We start from the raw sequence: 22,013 nt of genomic DNA on the forward strand, positions 1-22,013 counted from the left end.
TGAAAGTGGACGGAAGCATCTCAAAGCATATTTGCAGAACACTTTGACAGACCAGAGCTCAAGTAATTTGGCTTTGCTTAACATAAATTTTGAAACAAAACGTGAGCTGGATTTAATGGTGGACGCATACATCACACTCTACAAATAAACCAGAGCTTCCTACAAATAGCTCAGAAACCATTGACAATACCTAAAAACTTTTAAAAATGGCTGTTGTCTTATGTTTGCTGTTTGGAAGAAAAGTCCTAAGGTATAGTAGGCCAATTAATCACTGACACCTTACCGATAGACCTCCAGTTTAATACATCTTTAGCTGTTGCTAATCCATGTATTTAAATGTCCCCCGTTGAACTTTCATGCTTTCAGTATCTTCCATTTTGGCATTGAGAGTGCCAACATGCCTCCCTGCTAGAGACACTCTGGAATTGTTTTAGTTAAAGTCATTTTAGATGTAACATTATCATTGTGGAACCAGTTGTCAACTGTTGGGTTATCAGGCTTTGAAAAAATGCATTTTGTGAGAGATATATTTTATAATGTGTTATGATATAAAGAATACTATTGACTTTTGACTTGTAGGAGTTATAGGTGTTTAAAATATGTGGTAGAAGCACTTGGAAGGTAGAGGCATGAGAATAACAAGTTTTAGGCCAGCCTGGGCTACATAGTGAGACCCTGTCTCAAAAGGACAAGGGCTGGGGTGTAGCTTAGTGGAGCACTTGCCTAGCACGAGCAAGCTCATGCCTCAGTACTGCAAAAGAAAAGCAACAAAAAAATCCAACTGTGATGGATGAACAGGCACAGTAGTTACAGGAGGAGGCTATGAGTTCAGCAAGCAGGCTTCAGCGTAGTTCTGTCAGGATGGAAGGACCTCAAAGGACAAGTGAGTGGCAGAGCCAGCCACTGTTGCTCCCCATTTGGTTGTTGCTGTCTGTATCCCTTTGTTGAGCCCACATTTTCACAGACCTCTTCGCAGGTGGATTCACCTCTGCTTCACGGTGAAGACAGAGGCAAAGGCGATTGATCCGTATAGGTACCTGATTTGTCTGTGTTCTTCTGCCTTTTTACGTGATTTATAAGCAAAACCTACAAAAATAAATGTTTCATTGTTTATCTAGAAAATAAATACAAAAAATATAACCATTGTTTTTTGGTGAATAAAATCAATTTTGTACGGTTTATTTCAATCTAAATAGAATGTGCATTTTGTTTAAATTTCAAAAACAAAAAGAAGTTGGCCTACTTACTAATGTGCTAATTTTCTACTTCTCATTTGAACAAAGAAACAGATTTAAAATAAAAATAAAAACATTAAAACTTCCTGTAATCATAATCTGCACCAGAGGGAAGGAGCTGCCTGACAGCCTTTCTGTGATTTACTTGAAGATAATTAACTATCAACCACAGACAGTATTCCAGGAAATGGACATGGTGTGTAAGTGCACACAGCAGTCCCCGTGCACTGTAACCAGTGTAACAATGCAGCTATTGTTCAGAGCATCGGGTACACTGAGAGGGCTCCGGTGGATGTGTCTTTTAGGCAGGCATGGACCAGGCTTCTTAAAGTGACACTTGAATCAGATTGAGAAACTCCATTAGTGTTAATGAACTTATGCCACAGTAATGAACATACCAGAGCTCTGTTGATTTAGAATATGCAGTTTATTCCTCTTTCACAATCCATATCTAATTCTGGTTGGCAAAGAACTACTCCTCAGTGTGGCCCCTGAGAGCTCGGGTGGCAGACCCCGTCTCCAGGGGAACTATCATGGTAACTGACACAGGGGAGGACCCTGTCACGTCTCGCTCCTCTTACAACTTCCACCAGAAAATGTCTGCCTGATGCACTGCACATCTGCTTACAACATCTTGGAAAACCTGAGTCACACAACCATCTAATTTAAAATGGGTTGTTAAGAGAAACAGCCTACCAAGTACCTAACAGTAGGAGAAAATGATCACTAGTGAATAGCCTGAGCAGCTCCAGTTACTGAGGATGCAGGAAACTGCTACATAAAGGGAAGGGAGAGTATTCTCTCCAGAAGGATGAGTGGACAGTGTCACTGGGCAGCCACATCTGATGGATGTGTGCAGTGACATATGCACCAGAGTGGGGCATGTGATGATGAGCCCTAGACATTAGAAAACACTTGGGAAAGCAGAGTGGTACCACACTGGTAAGAACCCCCTTAGCAAGCTGGAGTTTCGACTCTATCAGCAATAGAAAGCACAGCTTTCAGCAGAGTCTGTGCACTTTCTAGGGGCAGGACTGAGAGTCTAACAGGTGGAAACCCACAATTTTCTCTGTGGCTTGAGGGTGACTGGAGTTTGTCTTCAAATGAAAAGCAAATTACTTAGGTTAAAGGCACTCTAGGGACCATTAGATATCCCATTATCCCATTATTATTTTAAGGTGAACCAAGTAGCACCAAGATTATTAGAATTTCCCTGGAGAATTTGTTGGGCCATCTCCTAGTGTCCATTCAATGTCTGGCTTATTAGCAAATTTTGTGGGGCTCATATAGCAAAGTCAAGGCTTTCTCTATTCTCTATTCAATAACCAGAAAGAGAAGAGGTATAAAAACCTAAAACATAACAATAATTAACATAGTTCCAACAAATATTGATGAAGGATCTCAAATGCAAACTCACTGTGGTAACTGAACACACGGAGACTGTCATCTTCTATTATATATATGCCAAGTCATATATAAAGATATACATACACGTGGATACCCAAATCCACTTCCTCATACACTTATTCATCCACTCAGTCTTGGAAAAGTTTCTCAGTAGATTGCAAACTACAAACCAAATGTTCCAAGAAAACCTCTAGCATTTCATGAGAGTATGGAATCTGAGTCACAACAAGGCACACAGACAGCAGGGACCCTTCCAGGATCTTGGTCCCACTCCAGTTGTGACCTTATTTGCAGGTTGTATCCAGAGCTTTGAGTTGAGGTTTCATGGGGGGAGAGGAGAAAACTCAAAGTAAATGCCAATGGAGATGGAAAGAGTGCATCCCCTTTACGTACCAACACACATAGCATTAGCCTTATACATAGCACTGCTGACCTCCTGCTGAGGATGAGCAGAAGGCTGCATGCCTAGGAAAAACCTTAATAGAGCTGTGCTGCACCCCTCAAACAGTATCCAAATGACCAGAAGTCATAGCAGACACTGGCATCAGGACTCTTCCTTTCAAAAGCCTGGAGATTAACTGTGTGAAACATTGCAGGGGCCTGAAGGTCTCACAAGTATAGAACTCAGGGTTATCGCTGTTAGTGCGGCATTGGGGTGCTTGAAGAAATGTCTACTGTAATTTACTAAAGTGCATTTATTGAACATTGAATGTGCCAGAGAATAAAGTACACAGAGAAATAAACAGAGTGTCAAAAAGCCTTTTACCCTGGAAGCTTTGCTATAATCATGGCCTTGCCTCTGGTGTTAGCCTATGCGTTTTTCATTATGAACAGCCATTTCTGGGGACACAGAGACACACTGGGTTTGCCTTGATCTAATCATAATCCCTTTTGCACAGGAGAAAATACTAAAATGCCCATGGGTGCTGTTTTTCCCTGACTCTGCATCCAGCATGAGCGATAAAACAGAAAAGTGTTCCTCACGTTGTTCCAAATTCCTAGCAGTATTAAAAAAGAAAAGGTTTCAATAAAATTGGAGGTGTGGCCAGTTTTCATGGCAATACAATCTTTCCTGCTGCATTCCAGTCTGTTACTTACCTGCCATGTCCTCTGCCCACTGAACATCACTGCCAAAAAGTGGAGAAGTTCAGGCTGTGCCCACATACAGTCTGCCCCAAAACTCCTTTCGGTGTGGTGACAGATGCAGGTGGTACCTCATGCAGGCCTCCAGGACTTCACCCCAGGACTTAGATCTTCCTCCTGATAGTAACGAAACCTCTGGAAAGGCCTCCTAGAAACTGCTTTCCACATCTGTAAAGATGACCACTTCCTTCAGAAGAGCAAATAGTTTCAGTCCCACAAACCAACAACAGCCTAAAAACAAGAAAGGGGAAAAAAAATCAGAAACTGCCAGCAAAATCAACTTCTTGGGTCAGGATCCAAACATTCCAGTTTCTCAGTACACATAAAACTTGTTATTGCACCCCATTGGGAAAGTTGCTTCCAGTGGCCCATCCATCTTTCCTGTTTCAGTGTGAAATATGTTAATATCCTGGAGTCATGGTTGCCCCCACCCCACACCCTCCTCAACACAGACGTGCAACCATTAAGCTCCAGGTAAGACAGCTTTTGGTGGTAGGAAAAGAAGCTTATTCCTTCACAAAACAAGTCTATTTCCTTACATAGATTAAAGTTGGAAGGCTGGCCCTCCCTAACCAGCCTTCTCCCCCAACCCTGCGCAAATTAATGTTTAGGGTCCAGGAGTTTGTCTGGTACTCAGACAAAAGTTACACCACAGGCCCTTTGATCAGTCTCCTTTTGGAGGTGAGAGGTGAGTAAGTACAAGTACTTAAGCAGCAGTTGATTACAGCAAAACTCTTGGCTCTCGGTAAAGTTTTTCCTAGCATCATTCTCTGGACTGATGTAAAGTCCAGGTTGACAAATAAGAAATACAGCCGTATTTCAAAAGCCAAAAATCCTTTCACAGACTAGAATAAAATACAATTTGGAGATGGATATTTCCATTCAAATTAAAATACTGCCACACATTTGTGTCAACAGTGAGCCACATATACACAGTGGTCCTCTAGGATTTTGATGCAATGTAGGAGTGCTGTAGCCCATGGCACCCGGGTCTGCATACGTTTACATAGGCTGTCCACGTAATAACCAAATGGCCCAGTAGGGCATGTGTCTCTGTATCCTGTCCTTAACCTACAGGTGACGAGTTTCCCTCGAAAAAGTGTCAAATGGGACTATTTCAGAATGGGCTCTGAGCCATGCTGTGCTTTCTATTTGAGTTTCATCAGAATTTGTTCACTCTTATGAAAATTATTTAACTTGTGTATTTATTTGGGGCTACTTATTCATTTTTAACAAGTGACGCATGCTTTTGAGGAAAGGAAATTTATTTTTTAATTTTTCAAAAGAATATATTTTGCTTGACCCCCAAATCCGGGCCCCTGCCAAAGAACGAGGTCTCAGCTGGAGAGTGCCAGTTTCCAATGAGATCCCACTACCCTGCAAAACCTTCTCAAGTTCCAGCCCAGCCCTCGTCCTCTTCTGCCGGCTATTGGCCAGAGGTGAGTCTGGGCCCAATTGGGGCTGCCTGTCCCCTTCAACCTCTTTTCCCCCCTCCCCCGCCTGAACTCCCTGGATTGGCCCCTGATCCTGCTGCTCCTATCTCTGGTCCCCATTGAGAGCACCCTTGGAGCTCTGATACACCCCCACCCATCCCAACCTCCAGCCTACCCCCCCCACCCTGTGCCCTACCCCACCTAAGGTCCTGCCGCTCTGGTTGAGCACTGGGACAGAGGGTGGAGCCAACAGTCCACCCTACTTCGGAGACCTCTCAGAGCAACTCCGAACAAAGGAGACCTGACTATCCACGTGGGACCACCTGTAATTTCCACCGGCTTGGTCCCTGACCCCGCCTCCAGTCCTCTGCTGGAGTCCCAGGCCCCTCCCAGAGATCCGCCTATCTCTGCGGGTCCTCTTGGAGTTCCTGCAGGCAAGATCCTTGACCCCCAAATCCGGGCCCCTGCCAAAGAACGAGGTCTCAGCTGGAGAGCGCCAGTTTCCAGTGAGATCCCACTACCCTGCAAAACCTTCTCAAGTTCCAGTCCAGCCCTCGTCCACTTCTGCCGGCTATTGGCCAGAGAGAAACCTCCTAGAGAGCTTGGACCACACAGAGCTACAGACATTGAATCTTTGATCCACATAAGCCCATCTGGGAAGGACCATAGAGAGAGGGAAGAGACACCACCAACACCTACTGGAAGAAACTATGGGAAGAAGGCAATACAAGAGAACACCTAACAACAGAAAGACAAACATGACACCACCAGAATCTAGGGAATCTACACCAACTAGAATGGAACACAACAACAAAGCAGAGGAAGCAGAAGGGTACGACTTAAAAATCACCATCATAAAAATGATAGAGGCCCTCAAAGAAGATATGAGAAAATCCCTTAAAGAAATAGAGGAAAAAACAAACAAAAAAGTGGAAGAAATGAACAAATTCCTTAAGGAAAGTACAGAAAGCCAAGAAAAAACAATTAACCAGGTGAAGGAAATGGTTCAAGATTTGAAAACCGAAATTGAGAAAATAAAGGCAACACAAATGGAAGGAAAGCTGGAAATTGAAAAGCTGGGCAAAAAATCGGAAACCACGGACACAAGCATAACCAATAGAATTCAAGAGATGGAAGAGAGAATCTCAGGCGCAGAAGATAAACTAGAAGAAATAGATTCATCGACCAAAGAAAACCATAAATCCAACAAATCCTTAACACACAACATCCAGGAAATGTGGGACACCATGAAAAGGCCAAATCTAAGAATAATAGGCATAGAGGAAGGTGAGGAAGCCCAGCTCAAAGGTGCTGAAAACATATTCAACAAAATCATCGAGGAAAACTTTCCAAATCTGAAGAAGGACATGCCCATGAAAGTACAAGAAGCATACCGAACCCCAAATAGGCTGGACCAAAGAAAAAAGACCCCTCGACATATAATAATCAAAACACCTAGCATACAGAATAAAGAAAGAATATTAAGAGCAGCGAAGGAAAAAGGTCAGGTAACATATAAAGGCAGAACTATCAAAATTATACCTGACTTCTCCATGGAAACCCTCAAGGCCAGAAGGTCCTGGATAGATGTTCTAAAAGTATTAAGAGAACACGGATGCCAGCCTAGGCTACTATATCCAGCAAAACTCTCAGTCAATATAGATGGAGAGAATAAGATATTCAATGACAAAACCAGATTTTCCCAATATGTATCTACAAATCCAGCCCTACAGAAAGTATTGGAAGGAAAATTCCAACCCAAGGAAGGTAACTACGCCCACAAAAATGTAGGCAACAGATAATCCAACTACACCAGAAACCTAGGGTGAAGCAGAACAAATATATTCACAATACCACTGCCAACAACAAACCTAAATCAAACAACCATCAACAATCAATGGTCCTTACTCACCCTCAACATTAATGGTCTTAACTCACCTATAAAAAGACACAGATTAACAGAATGGATACGAAGACAGAATCCATCCTTCTGCTGCATACAAGAAACACATCTTAGCTCCAAAGATAGACATTACCTCAGGGTAAAGGGTTGGGAAAAGATTTTCCAATCAAATGGAAATAAGAAGCAAGCAGGTGTAGCTATCCTAATATCTAACAAGCTAGACTTCAAACCAAAACTAGTCAAAAGAGATGAAGACGGTCATTTCATATTCATCTCAGGAGAAATCCATCAACACAAAGTCTCAATTCTGAACATCTATGCCCCTAATACAAAGTCACCCACATTCGTAAAAGAAACACTACTAAAACTCAAAGCTCATATAAAACCTCACACACTTATAGTGGGAGACTTCAATACACCACTCTCAACACTAGACAGGACCACAAATCAGAAACTCAACAAAGAAACAAAAGAACTAACAGAAGTTATGTCTCAACTGGGGCTAACAGACATCTATAGAACATTCCATCCAAAGACAAAAGAATATACCTTCTTCTCTGCTCCACATGGAACCTTCTCTAAAATCGACCACATACTAGGAGACATAACAAACCTCAACAGATACAAGAGAATAGAAATAGTCCCCTGTATCTTATCGGACCACCATGCTTTAAAATTGGAATTCAACAACAATACAAATAGCAGAAAACCTGCAAACTCATGGAAACTTAACAATGTGCAATTGCACCACTTCTGGGTCAAAGAAGAAATAAAGAAAGAAATTAAAGACTTTCTAATATTCAACGAGAATGAGGATACAACATACCCGAACTTATGGGACACCTTGAAAGCAGTGCTACGAGGGAAGTTCATTGCACTAAGTGCCCATATGAAGAAAACAGAGGATAGTCACATAAATGAATTAACAGCGCAACTGAAAACCTTAGAACAGAGAGAAGCGAATTCACCCGCAGGAGCAGACGCCAGGAAATAATCAACTTGAGGGCTGAAATCAACAAAATAGAAACCAGGAAAACAATACAAAAAATCAATGCAACAAAGAGTTGGTTTTTTGAGAAAATCAACAAGATTGATAAACCTTTATCCAAATTAACGAAAAAGCAGAGACAGAACATGCAAATTAACAAAATCAGAAACGAAATGGGGAACATAACAACAGACACAGAGGAAATCCAGACAATTTTCAGGTCATACTTCGAAAATCTGTATTCCACAAAAATTGAAAATTCAAAGGAAATGGACAAGTTTCTGGATAACTATCACTTACCAAAATTAAATCAAGAACAGACAAACAACTTAAATAGACCTATAACCCGAAATGAAATAGAAGCAGTCATCGAAAGCCTTCCAACGAAAAAAAGTCCAGGGCCAGATGGATTCAGTGCAGAATTCTACCAGACATTCAAGGAAGAACTAATACCACTACTCCTCAAACTGTTCCACAAGATAGAAACGGAAGGTTTATTGCCAATCTCTTTTTATGAGGCCACAATAACTTTGGTACCCAAACCTCACAAAGACACAACTAAGAAAGAAAACTACAGACCAATATCCCTGATGAACATCGATGCAAAAATACTCAATAAAATAATGGCAAACCGAATTCAAAAATACATCAGAGAAATCATCCACCATGATCAAGTAGGCTTCATACCTGGATTGCAGGGATGGTTTAACATACGAAAATCTATCAACGTGATCCACCATATAAACAAACTGAAAAAGAAAAACCATATGATTATCTCCCTAGATGCAGAAAAAGCCTTCGATAAAATTCAACACCCTTTCATGATAAAGGTATTAGAGAGGTCAGGGATAACAGGAACATACCTAAACATAATAAGAGCAATATACAGCAAACCAACTGCCAACATCAAACTGAATGGAGAGAAACTTAAGCCAATTCCTCTAAAATCAGGAACAAGACAAGGCTGTCCTCTCTCTCCATATCTCTTCAATATCGTACTAGAAGTTCTAGCTAATGCTATAAGACAACAAAAGGAGATCAAGGGCATCCAAATTGGAAAGGAAGAAGTCAAACTGTCTCTATTTGCAGATGATATGATAGTTTACATAAGCGACCCAATAAACTCTACCAGGGAACTCCTACAGCTGATAAACACCTTCAGCAAACTAGCAGGATACAAGATAAACTCAAAAAAATCAGTAGCCCTATTTTTTTCAGACGACAAAGAGGCAGAGAAAGAAATCAGAGAAACATCACCCTTTACAATAGCCACAAGCAACATAAAGTATCTTGGTGTAACGCTTACCAAACAAGTAAAAGATCTATATAATAAGAACTTTGTGACTCTAAAGAAAGAAATTAAAGAAGATTCCAGAAAATGGAAAGACCTCCCATGCTCTTGGATAGGTAGGATAAACATAGTAAAAATGGCAATCTTACCAAAAGCAATCTACAGATTCAATGCAATCCCCATTAAAATCCCACCACAATTCTTCACCGACCTTGAAAGGATAATAATCAACTTTATATGGAAAAACAAAAGACCCAGGATAGCCAAAACAACCCTATACAATAAAAGAACATCAGGAGGCATCACCATTCCTGACTTTAAGCTCTACTACAGAGCTATAGTTCTGAAAACAGCCTGGTATTGGCATAAAAATAGACAGGTAGACCAATGGAATCGAATTGAAAATCCTGATATTAATCCACGCACCTATGAACACCTGATTTTCGACAAAACAGCTAAAATTATACAATGGGGCAAAGACAGCATCTTCAACAAATGGTGCTGGCACAATTGGATGAGGGTGTGTAGAAGACTGCAGATAGACCCATGTCTGTCGCCATGCACAAAACTCAAGTCCAAATGGATCAAAGACCTCAACATCCATCCAGCCACATTGAACCTCTTAGAAGAGAATGTAGGAGGTACCCTTGAACAAATTGGTATAGGAGACCGCTTCTTGAACATAACTCCAGGGGCACAGACACTGAAAGAAACAATTAATAAATGGGACCTCTTCAAACTTAGAAGCTTCTGTAAGGCAAAGGACACAGTTGACAAGACCAAACGGCAGCCCACTGACTGGGAAAAGATTTTCACTAATCCTATATCCGACAAAGGGCTGATCTCCAAAATATACAAAGAACTCAAGAAACTAGTCAACAAAACACCAAATAACCCTATTAAAAAATGGGGTACAGAACTGAAGAAAGAATTCTCAATGGAGGAAATCAAAAAGGCTGAAAGACACTTAAGAAAATGCTCCACATCCTTAGCTATCAGGGAAATGCAAATCAAAACAACTTTGAGATACCATCTTACCCCTGCCAGAATGGCTAAAATTAGAAACACCAGTGATGACTTATGTTGGAGAGGATGTGGAGAAAGTGGAATACTCCTCCACTGCTGGTGGGAGTGCAAACTCGTACAGCCATTTTGGAGATCAGTATGGCGGTTCCTCAGGAAAATGGGAATTAGTTTACCACAGGACCCGGCAATCCCCCTCTTAGGCATATACCCAAAGGATTCACATCAATGCAACAAAGACATCTGTTCAACTATGTTCATAGCAGCACTATTTGTAATAGCAAGAACCTGGAAGCAACCTAGATGCCCTTCAATTGAAGAATGGTTAATGAAGATGTGGCACATCTACACAATGGAATACTACTCTGCAGAAAAAAATAATGGTATCTTGAAATTCTCAGGCAAGTGGATGGCACTTGAAGAAACCATCCTGAATGAGGTAACCCAGTCACAAAAAGAGAAACACAGTATGTACTCACTCATATATGGATTTTAGAACTAGATCAAATGATCACCAGCCTATAATTCACATCACCAGAGGAACTAGGATACAAGTTGTATTCTAAGAGATTCATATAAAGTCCCTCACAGAACTGGGAAGGGACAAGTCCCCCAGAACTCAGGTAAAGTGGGGGAGGACAGCTAATGGAGAGAGAAGTAGGAGAAAATGAGAGGGAGGAGAGGAAGGCATGTGCGACCAGGAGGATTGAGCCTGGTTAGGAATGGAAAATAGGAAAGAGAGAGAGAGAGAGAGACAGAGACAGAGAGAGAGAACATAAAAGAGGGAGCCAATATTGGTTTGAAGATAAAGTTTAACACAAAGAAAGGTCGAGGGAACTACAAGACTGCTCCCAACTAACAATCTCAGCTTCCGTGGAAAGGCTATCATAAATGCCCTTCCCGGAGAGTGAGATCAACAACTAACTTATCCATGGTGTCCTCAACTAATGCCTGTTGAAAACAGGAGCAAACACCCATACATAAACACTGAGTCGAACTAGAACCCAGAAGCAGATGGAGAGGACAAGACCATGTGGTAGAAGTACATAGAGACAGCTTACCTGAACAAGGAGGAGCTAAGGGCCACTAGACTGATAGCTGGGAAGCCAACAGGGGACTGACTCGGACCCCCCCTGAATATGGGTCTCAGCCAGAAGGTCTGAGCAGTCTAAGAGACCTCAGACAGTGGAGCCAGGATGTATCCCTGGTGCACAAAAGGACTTAGCAAACATATCCCCCATGGAGGGATAACTGCCTTATTCTAGAGATAGGAGAGAAGCCTAATCCCTACTTCACAGGACCTGTCAGATCTACATGACCCCAACTGGATGGCATTCCCCTACATATGGTATTGTGGTGGGGGGTTGGGAGGGGAGGGTGTTTAGAGTGCATGGGAGAGGGTAGAGAGGGCAAAAGGGAGGGAAGGAGGGAGGGAGGGCTGGAAGGGAGGAAGGGAGGGAGGGAGAGGGAACTGGGATCGACATGTAAATTAATAAATTAAAAAAAAATGCTTTGACTCCAAAATTTAAGTTGAAGAACAAGTTACTGGGGAAAAGTATTTCTATTTTTGTTTCCACAGAAAATGAAAAGATGTGGATTCCTTCCAGACTAATGTGGTTTGATCACACCAGACCGCCTGAAACAGAGTACAAGCTGATCCTACATTCCAAACAGCTGGACAAAACAGCCCTACAGACTACAGCTAGGATATCTGAATCTTCTTTGAATCCCCCAAGACAGCGCCCCTTACCAGCAGGAAGTAGTTTGGAAAGAACGACGCCCAAATTCCCAAATATTGTGTATAAATGTTTGTTTTCATTTAATTGGACTTTGTTATATAAAATTAAATAAAAAATACTCTATATTCATTAAAAAAAAGAATATATTTTGATAAATTACTACCACTCTTTTTCCTTTCTTATACTCTGTGTTCATTCATTCATTCATTCATTCATTCATTCATTCATTTTGTTTCATTTGTTTTGTCTTATTTTGTTTTGAGACAGTCTATCAGCATGAATCCCTGACTGGTTGGCCTGGGTCTGAAACTCACTAAGTAGACCAGGCTAGCCTCAAACTCACAGAGATCTACTTGCCTCTGCCTCTTAAGTGTTAGAATCATAGGCTTGTTCCTAAACTCAGTCTACTTGATACCTGGAAGAGTGATCCCTCTACATTAAACTTTCTGGTGGAAAAGCAATTATATTTTAAACACTGTTTCAATTAGCCCCACAAGCTTTGTGAAAGCTTCTGCTTCTGAATACCCTGGACAAAGAACCAAGGGTGTCAACATCACATCCAGATATTAGCAGCTGGGAACCAGCACTAGGGTGTCTGGCTTCTACTCAGTCAGCCACATGATCTGTTGTTTATTATTGAACCAACCAGTTCCATAGACAAAGCATCCACTGTGGACACAGCGTTAAAACAGTCAAATCCCTTCACTATTATCATAAAGTTTATTAGTGAAAGGTCCCCAAACTTTAATTATAAAATATTTCTTTTACCAATTAATTACAATTGGTCAACCTTGAAAGGACACTGAACCTGTGGTAATTGAACTGTTTTTGTCCTTTTCATTTTATTTCAACAAAATTGATAGAAGAAAAATTTTTGTGTTTATACAATGCATTTTGATGATATCCACTGCCCTCCCCCAGACTTTCAACTCCCCTCCCCCAAGGAGTTGCTGCCAACATATCCCCTCCCCCAACATCATGTCCTTTCTATTTTTCTTTCTTACTTTTTACATTCCTCTAAGTCCTCATTTTGAGCAGTGAAACCTTACAAGAAATTGGTGCTTGGTGTATAGGGACAGGCTTACGTCACAATGGATATTATTTATAGCCTGATTTAGACACTTTCGAGGAGCTGGAGAGATCTCAGCGGCTAAGAGCATTGCATACACTTCCAGAGGACCCAGGTGCAATTCCCAGCACACACATGGTAGAGCCCAACCAGTCCCAGGAATTCCAGACCCAGGAACTCCAATACCCTCTTCTGGCATCTTCTGGTACTGTATGCATGTGGTGCACTTAGATACACCAAGGCAAAACACACAATCACATAATAAAATGAAAAAGGTGTTAAAATAATCATTTATATAATATTTCCACATCAAGTAATTTTATGTAATTGTTATGTATAGATAATAACATGTAAAATATAATAATCCAAGTATTTCTTTTAGCAGAAAACATGTGAATAGGCTGCTGTATTCTTGGGTTAACTGGCATAAATATGCTTGTTGTATTTTAAGAAATATAAATTGCAATGTTTTCGCAGTTGAAGAGTCCCAGTCAGCCTTGCAGTTACCCCACCTCCCCCTACAGGAAATGAAAATGTAACCACTGAGGAAGGCAGAATCTATTAATACGATCCAGGCCACCAATGCTTCTCAGTACAGACCAGAGGTTCCTGGCCAGTGTCACACAATCTTGCTTGTATCGTAACAAACGGAAGACTCTCTTGACGGATAATTTTGTTATAATTTAATAACACAGCCTTATCTTTATTTAGGAAGTGGCTAGAGTCAAGGCAAATGGGGATTCAGAACCCAGGCAAGATTATTTTATTTTTGCCGGGTATTCATGATCAGGTTTAAAACTGAAAACTAGGCAGGGTAGTTCTCTAGTGATGGATAAAGAAAGAAAATCAAATTTCTTTAAGGGGTCAAAACAAAACAAAAAGACAAGCATAAAGGACAGTGGGGTTGTTGGGCTGTAGCCTATACCATGGGTTCCCAGGCCTAGGAAGATGGGATTGGGTACTAACATCCAGAGGCATTCCTCTTAACTACAGCTCAAGCTCCTGGCTAGCTGGGGTGTGTATCTGCCTAGAGAAGGGGACCCATCCTAGAATTCTCACAAAGGCCCTTCTCTGAAAGGAATGCCTGGGTGACTCTGGGAAATAAAACCAGCACTAAGAGGATGAGGTGATGTGAGTCTCCTCAGAAACAGGCAGAGAATCCTTCACAAGCCACAACTCCATGCTTGAGTCTCATCTTCAGGAGATGATATTAGGATTGCGGGTTCTGTTGGTTTTAAAAGTTGTCTTCAAGCTGGGCGGTGCCGGCGCATGCCTTTAATCCCAACGCTCTGGAGGCAGAGGCAGGTGGATCTCTGTGAGTTTGAGTTTGAGACCAGCCTGGTCCACAAGAGCTAGCTCAAGGATAGCCTCCAAAGAAACCCTGTCTCTAAGAATCAAAAGAAAAAGAAAAAAAAAAAAAACCCAAACCGAAAAAAGTTGTCTCCAGTATTTTCACAGCTCCTTCTATCCTCTTCATCTTGAACTTGGAGCAGACTCAATACAGACTCTGCCAACTAACACAGTGTGAACATGTCAATGTATGATTATCAGGGCTAAATCACAGAGACGGCTTCCGGAAACTTGTCACTGTCTCAGATCACTCCCTATAGAGGGAAATCTGTGGCCATGCTGTGAGATATCCAGAGTGGCCTGTGGATGGGCACATGACAGGAGCTGAAGCTTCTGCCGGAATGCATGTCAGGAGAGTCAAGCAGTTTGCCTGACTACAGAGGCACACTGTTCCCTCAACCTCCCAACAACTCCCACCCCAGCCCTCTACCCCCAGTTGTGTGGGCTACATGGTGACAGGAGACTGTGCCTTCTCATGGGGAGAGAGAGAGAGAGAGAGAGAGAGAGAGAGAGAGAGAGAGAGAGAGAGAGAGAGAGAGAGAGAGAGAATAACTGTTATAGTTTAAGCAGAGGAGGTCAGGGAGGGACCTCAGCTTTCTGACTCACACAAGCTATTGAGAGGAATCAATAACACCATCATGTATAGGTCACATTTGTTACACCCATAGGACTCTCTGTGGGTTAGACACTGGAGTAGGTGGCATAGCTTAAATACAGAACCTAACAATATTATCCTAAGTGGTTTATTTTGTCGCTTCCACACTTGGAAAGGATGTCTGGTTGGTTGGGCTATGGAGAGGGCTCCCAATGCTTGCTTCACTTCACAAGTATGAGGACCTGAGTTTGGTCCCCAGGACCTACATTTAAAAGCTGATGTGACAGTGTACCTGCAACTTCAGTACCAAAGAAGCAGAGACAGGAGGATCCCTGATGCTTCAGCCAACCAGTCTAGCCAATCATCAAACTCAAGCTCCATGTTCAGTGAGAGACTGTCTCAGAGGTGGAGATTGAAGAAGCTACCTGCTGTTGATTTCTAGCCTTCATACACATGCACACACACAGGCATGCTCTAGAACATAAAAAAATCATATGAACATGAGCACATACATACCCCCCCACACACATACACACAATGTCTAATTAACTAGTTAAATGGATTTATTTGGGGATATTCGACACATAAAAAAGAACAGGCTAGCAAACATTTCTTAGAAGAGTGTGTGTATATATATATAAAATCTAGTAAGTTAGGGAACATTCACCAGTGCCCTCCATGTACCATGTATGATTCACTGCTCAGTAAACTCCTCTACATTATGGGCTTTTCCACTGTTTTTATTTTGTTTTGCTTTTTAAAATTTTGACAAGCTAATGTGAGGATAATGAGTGCATTTGCACACTATGAAAGAGCTTGTAAATAGTTTGAGCCAAAAATACTATCTCAGAGGAACCTCATATTGTTTTTTTGGTCTGACTATAGATGAATCATGGATTTAAAAGGATTAGGAAGTATTACCCTAAAGACAGAATAAGAAGTTTCTGGTTTAAAGTGTGAGGTAGAAAAGAATTTCCTACAGCTTACCTTAAGAGGGCATGTTCAAAAGCATTATGTGAATTAAATGATTTAACCTGAATAATGACCCTCTCATTAAGGTAATTGGCAGATGGGAAAGTTAATATCATAGGTGTTAAATATGTTATTGCTGGTCTCCTGTGGGGGGCTGGGGGGGTTTGAACCCAACAAGCATGGTTTGTTATCTAATCCTCTATAGTGACCCATCAAAAAATGTTAAAGCTATAAAAAAAATAACAAAAAAAAAACATCATGGGACACCAAATAAAGAAAGATGTCTGCCACCAGGAAATGTAGTTGGTTCTGGAATGGAGTTTGGCTCAGTACCCAGCTGTCAGCTCTCCCAGAAAGCATGGTGGTGGGCTAACAAAAATCTGAGACCTCTCATAAAAACTCCCAATACAAGAGAAAGAAAACAATCCACTTTATTACCCTCATCATCTTCTGACAGACTCATGTGAAAAGGGATCAACAGGAGAAGTAGGCAGATCTGAGAATAATGCCAAGACCAAGGGCACTCCCCAGCACTGTGAGCACTTAAGAATGCAATCAAAACTCAGAACATGGAAGCCGGAACTGGGAGAAGACAGAGGCAACACTGAGTAATCTATTCAGATTTGTTAAGAACAAAACTGTGTTCTAAAGGGCTAGAATGGCCTGAGAGGTCCTGGGTTGACCTCAGCACCATAAAAAGAGAGCAACAAGCAAACACAATATAGGCATTGTTAATGAGGATTAAAACCATGGCATAGCTGTGCAAGCATAAGGACCTGTGTTCAGATCCCTAGCAGCCATGTAAAAGGCAGGCACAAAATCATGCGCTTGTAATTTCAGAACTGGGGTCATACAGGCTAGCCAGCCTATCAAAATTAATGAGTTCATGACTAAGGAGAGACCCTGTCTCAAAGCAGAAGGTGAAGGGAGATTGAAGAAGATAACAGACATCAACCTTTGGTCTCCACACCCACATGTACATACACACACATGTGCACATGACCACACAAACACAATGAAAACATTAAAACAATAGCAAATCAATAGCAAAGTCAGGTGTACTGGTGTCCAGCTTTCTACACGGATTTTTTTTTTTTTTTAAATCTCAGGGCTCTGTCAATTTTTAACAAAAATTATTTGTTACACTTTTTTTATTTAGTATGCATGTATTTCTCTCTTCCCCCTCTGTGGTGTCTGTGTGTGTGTGTGTGTGTGTGTGTGTGTGTTGCATGCTTTCTCCTATTGTTATTTATAAGAATTTTAAGATATTGTATTTCCTGATATATATACCTGAACTATGTATATATGTATGTTCAGCTATTTTCTTCCACTTCAGCTTTTCTTTTTCTAATCATGCAAAGTTAAATTTGCTGCTGTTATAATAACACAAGCTATTGTAGTATTGCTGCAATTTGATGAAAGAACTGAATGTCTACTGTTTCCAAGTATTTGTATATTTCAGCTAATCACAACCTAACAGTTGTGTGGAGATGGGAGATTTGAGGTTTTGTTTTATTTATATCCATATTTTCTGCATTGATTTGTGACCAAGGGAAATAAATACGCACATGTTTAGATTGATTTATTTTTATTTTATGTGTGTGAGCAGTTTTGGTACATGTATTTATGTGTACCATGTTCATGCTTCGTGATCGGAGGCCAGAAGAGGGCATCAGAGCCACTAAAATTGGAGTAGAGGGTATTTGTGAACCACCATGTGGGTGTTTAGAACCTCACGGGGGTCCTCTGAAAGATCGGCCAGCGTGCTTAAATGCTGAGCAATCTTTCCAGGCTCAATGACTCCGGAACGTGATGTCAGTTAGGAAGACTGGGCAGTCTATGGGAACTCTGGTAGTAGGTCAGTATTTATCCCTAGTATAGAAATGGACTTTGGGAGCCCATTCCACATAGAAGGACACTCTCTCAGCCTAGACATATGGGGGAGGGCCTAGGCCCTGCTCCAAATGATATGACAGACTTTGAAGATCCCCCATGGAAGGCCTCATCCTCAGAAAGGGGATAAGAGAGAGGGTTGGTGGGGATCAGGGGAGGAGGGAGGGAGAGGGAACTGAGATTGACATGTAAAACATTATTTTTTTAAAAAAACAGTAGGGGAGAGATTAACTGAAGGGCAGAGAAAAGGAAAAGAAGGGAAGCAGTGTGGGAGGTGGGACCCACAGAAGGAGAGGCGGCGGCGGGCGTTAAAACTGGCTGTTGCTAGTAGGAGAAATGCGAAACAACATGCTCTTCTGTTAAAGGGAGAGGAAAGCATCGTTGAAATATGGGGTTTACTGAGCCATGACAGATGCTAGCCAGAAAATGACCAAGTCCTGGGACATGTTCCCACAGCTACCAGCCAGCAGGGCTAGACAGCAGTTGGAAATAGATCCAGTAGAACTAGACTGAGTGCATTTTTATAATAGATTCTGGGAAGAGAGGTAGAGCTGCTTACAGTGAGACGTCACTGGCTGTAGGTAAGAGGAGAAGAACAGGGCGAAGCCGAGGGATCCCGGAGTGGGAGAGCGGTCCATTGTCTGGGGTAGAAATAGAGTGCAATGACCCCTGGTGATCCATCAATGGGCTTCTGGTCTAAGCTCTAGGTTGTTGTTTGATTGATGGGCTTTTGGCTTTCAGTGACAAAGTCTCACTGTGTAGTCTGGATTGGTTTTGAACTCGCTACCTACCCGTCTGAGCTTGCTAGGTGCTGGGATCACAGAAATATGCCACCACAACGCCCAGCTTGAGTCAGTTTTAACATGCATTTTGGAAAATTGAGTAATTTTGGTTTTGCCAATAAAGTCAATTGGATCCCTATCAAGTCCCTCCTCCATCCTCTGGCTCTTATAATTAGACTTAGGACATCTCTGGATTTATCTCTCATCACTTTTCTGTGTGCTTTTGTCTGCTTAAAAAAAAAAAAAAAAAAAAAAAAAAAAAGAAAAGCCCATTTGATGAAAAATAAGAGAGGAATAGCAATTGGCAAATATAACTGAAATAATTTTCCTCATAAAATCAGAGTAATATATAAAACCTTCACACGGTTGGAATGATGATCTATGATACTCTAGAATGTCAAGCGTTTCAGAACTTTTAACTAAATCCCCTTGTTTCATCCCATGCACTCTTACTATGTATAAGTGACAATATCTGCTTCTACTACCACCCCACACCTCTGCAACTTCCATAGATACCACTAAAACGTTCTGAAATGTGAGCCTAAAGAATTCTTCCCTTCAAGAATACCCAGTGGTATTAGACAGTGGAATCCCAGGTTCCCTTGTGGTTTGTGCTGAGTTGACAGGGCAATGAAAACTAGCAAGAACATATTTCAATTTATGTATTAACGACCAGCATGTAAGTAAGCCAGCTAACCAAACAGGAACAGGAGTCCCAGGGGTGTCTCTCCTTCCCGTCTGGCTAGAGTTGGGAGTCACAGGCTGTATGGAGCAGGTCATGTGCTTTCTCCATTCTCCCTTCCCGGAGTATCATGTAGAGCACTGGTGTGAAATGATTATTTTCGTGCCTTTAGGAGGCTCTTGCAAAAAGCCAGCAGACAGTGAAAATGTCAAAGTGAATGATTAATACCGCAGTCAGAATACAGATTGAGTGAAATGCTCCTAGTTTCCTGATATTTACTTCTTTCTTAATACCTATCATGCTGTGCTATTGCATTCTCCCAAGCCTGAGGTTTTTACCTCAGCACGGTGCAGCTGCTCAAAGAACACAGATAGGATGGTGGCCATGACAGGATTTACTGCTGTGTGGTTTTTAAACTCTTAGTATAAAGCCATACTTTGATTTGGTTCTGAATTTACTTTCAAGTAAAAACTACTTTTGCTTACCAAAAAACAAAAACAAAAAAAAAAAAAAAAAAAAAAATCCGATACATGGTCTTTTCTGATACTGGTTATGTGACAATTGTCACTGACATAATCAGAGGGGAAACTTGGATGAGAGTGCTGTGTTTTACTTCCTAAGCCCCGAAATTGCCTTTTTCATACAATAGTTCTTCTTATATGATTAGTAGCCTCCCCAACACTGGTATTACAAGCATGTACTACCATTCCCCACTCCCGTTTCCATGTGAGTCCTGGGGATCTTATTCATTTCCTCATTCTGGTGTAGTAACCACTCTACTGACCAGTTTTCAAGACTCCAACAGGACTTCAAAATGCAGAGAAGCTTGGACATCCTGTCTTATGTCAATCACAGATATCCTCTCCTTCCTTTTGCTAGTAATTAATCTGAGCTGGGCATGTGGGTCAATTAGTGAATATTTCTGAACCCAACTATAGCCAAGGGAGTTAAAGACAGCCTCTTGCTTCTAGAAAACAAACCCACTTCCCAGGTGTAGTGTCTTTCTGAGGCCCTCTTTCCCTACTTGTGAACTGTTGAGTGAGACACAGAAGTTACCAGACTTCAGGAGACAGCACATAGGTCTCAAGACAGAGAATACAAAAGGCAGATGAACCAGCATCCAGGACTATGTTCCCATGGAACCTAGAGTTAGCTTCCAGCCTGTCCTTGTCTTATGGAGTGAAGTACCTGGATGCCTTCATTACTTATGATACAGCTAGCCTGTGCACTCTGTCAATGCCTCCTGAGTTATCAATAGCAAATAACTACCAGATCACACTTAAGAAATAAGCCTTATATTTAACAAGTCTTAGAAATCCCAGGATCCCAGAACAAAATACTCATACACATCACATGTTTACAACATGGAGAAGGCGGATGGGAGGAATGAGTTGGAAAGGCATGTGAGTGGCAGGCCCTGGAAATGTAAAGTGGCTCACTCCAGGTGAGGATGGGCTCAGTGCTGCAGCAGGCCTCTGATTCTTATTCTTACATCAGCAACTTCCTTGGCACCACAAACCAGGTGCCCATTTCCTGTCAACCCACATTTGAAGTGGACCCTAAGAACTTACACAAACCTAGCACAAATCCACCCAGCCCCTCAACCTAAGAGGTCAGTGCCCTTTATTCAGCTCTTCATCCCTATATTCCTCCAAGCAAAGAAAATTCTACTCCATTGATTTCAATTTTTTCTCTTTTTGCTTAAATAAAGTTGCAAAAACAAGTAAACAAATACTAACCCTTCTCTATTCTATTATTGCTTGAACACTTATACTCCTGGGTTTCTGTCTTGGTTTTCTCAGCTGAATTGCCTTCCCTTTGCACATTGAAATCATTTAACTAGAGTCCTCTCAGGACCTCTCCAAACAATTTCTGTTGTTCAATATAGATGCCAGCCCACTTTTAACCTTATTTTTGGTTTTATATCTTTTCCTCTAAACAAGGTCTGTTTTGTCTTTTTTATGGGTGATGTTTGCTTTTAAAAAAATTACTGTACTTCCTAGAATTCCCCTGTCTTGCATTATATGGTGCTGGTGGTTTACTTCACACACTATTTCTCTTATAATCTACTCTGAGTTAGCAGAAATCCTTAGCTTCTTGTTAAGAATTGAAGGTTGCATCCTTAGCCATCAGGGAAATGCAAATCAAGGAAATGCAACTCTGAGGCAAATCTTACTCCTGTCTGAATGGCTAAAATCGGAAACACCAATGACAATTTATGCTGGACAGGATATGGAGAGAGAACAGAACACTCCTCCACTGCTGATGGGAGTGCAAACTTGTACAGCCATTTTTGGAGATCAGTATGGCGGTTCCTCAGGAAAATGGGAATCAGTTTACCATAGGATGCAGGAATTCTGCTCTTAGGCATATACCCAAATGATCCACATTCATGCAAGAAGGACATCTTCTCAACTATGTTCACAGCAGCATTATTTGTAATAGCAAGAACCTGGAAGCAAACTAGATGCCTCTCCACTGAAGAATGGATAAAGAAGGTGTAGCACA

Source organism: Phodopus roborovskii, unplaced genomic scaffold (assembly GCF_943737965.1).
Source record: "Phodopus roborovskii unplaced genomic scaffold, PHOROB, whole genome shotgun sequence".
NCBI classification, from domain to species: Eukaryota; Metazoa; Chordata; class Mammalia; order Rodentia; family Cricetidae; genus Phodopus; species Phodopus roborovskii.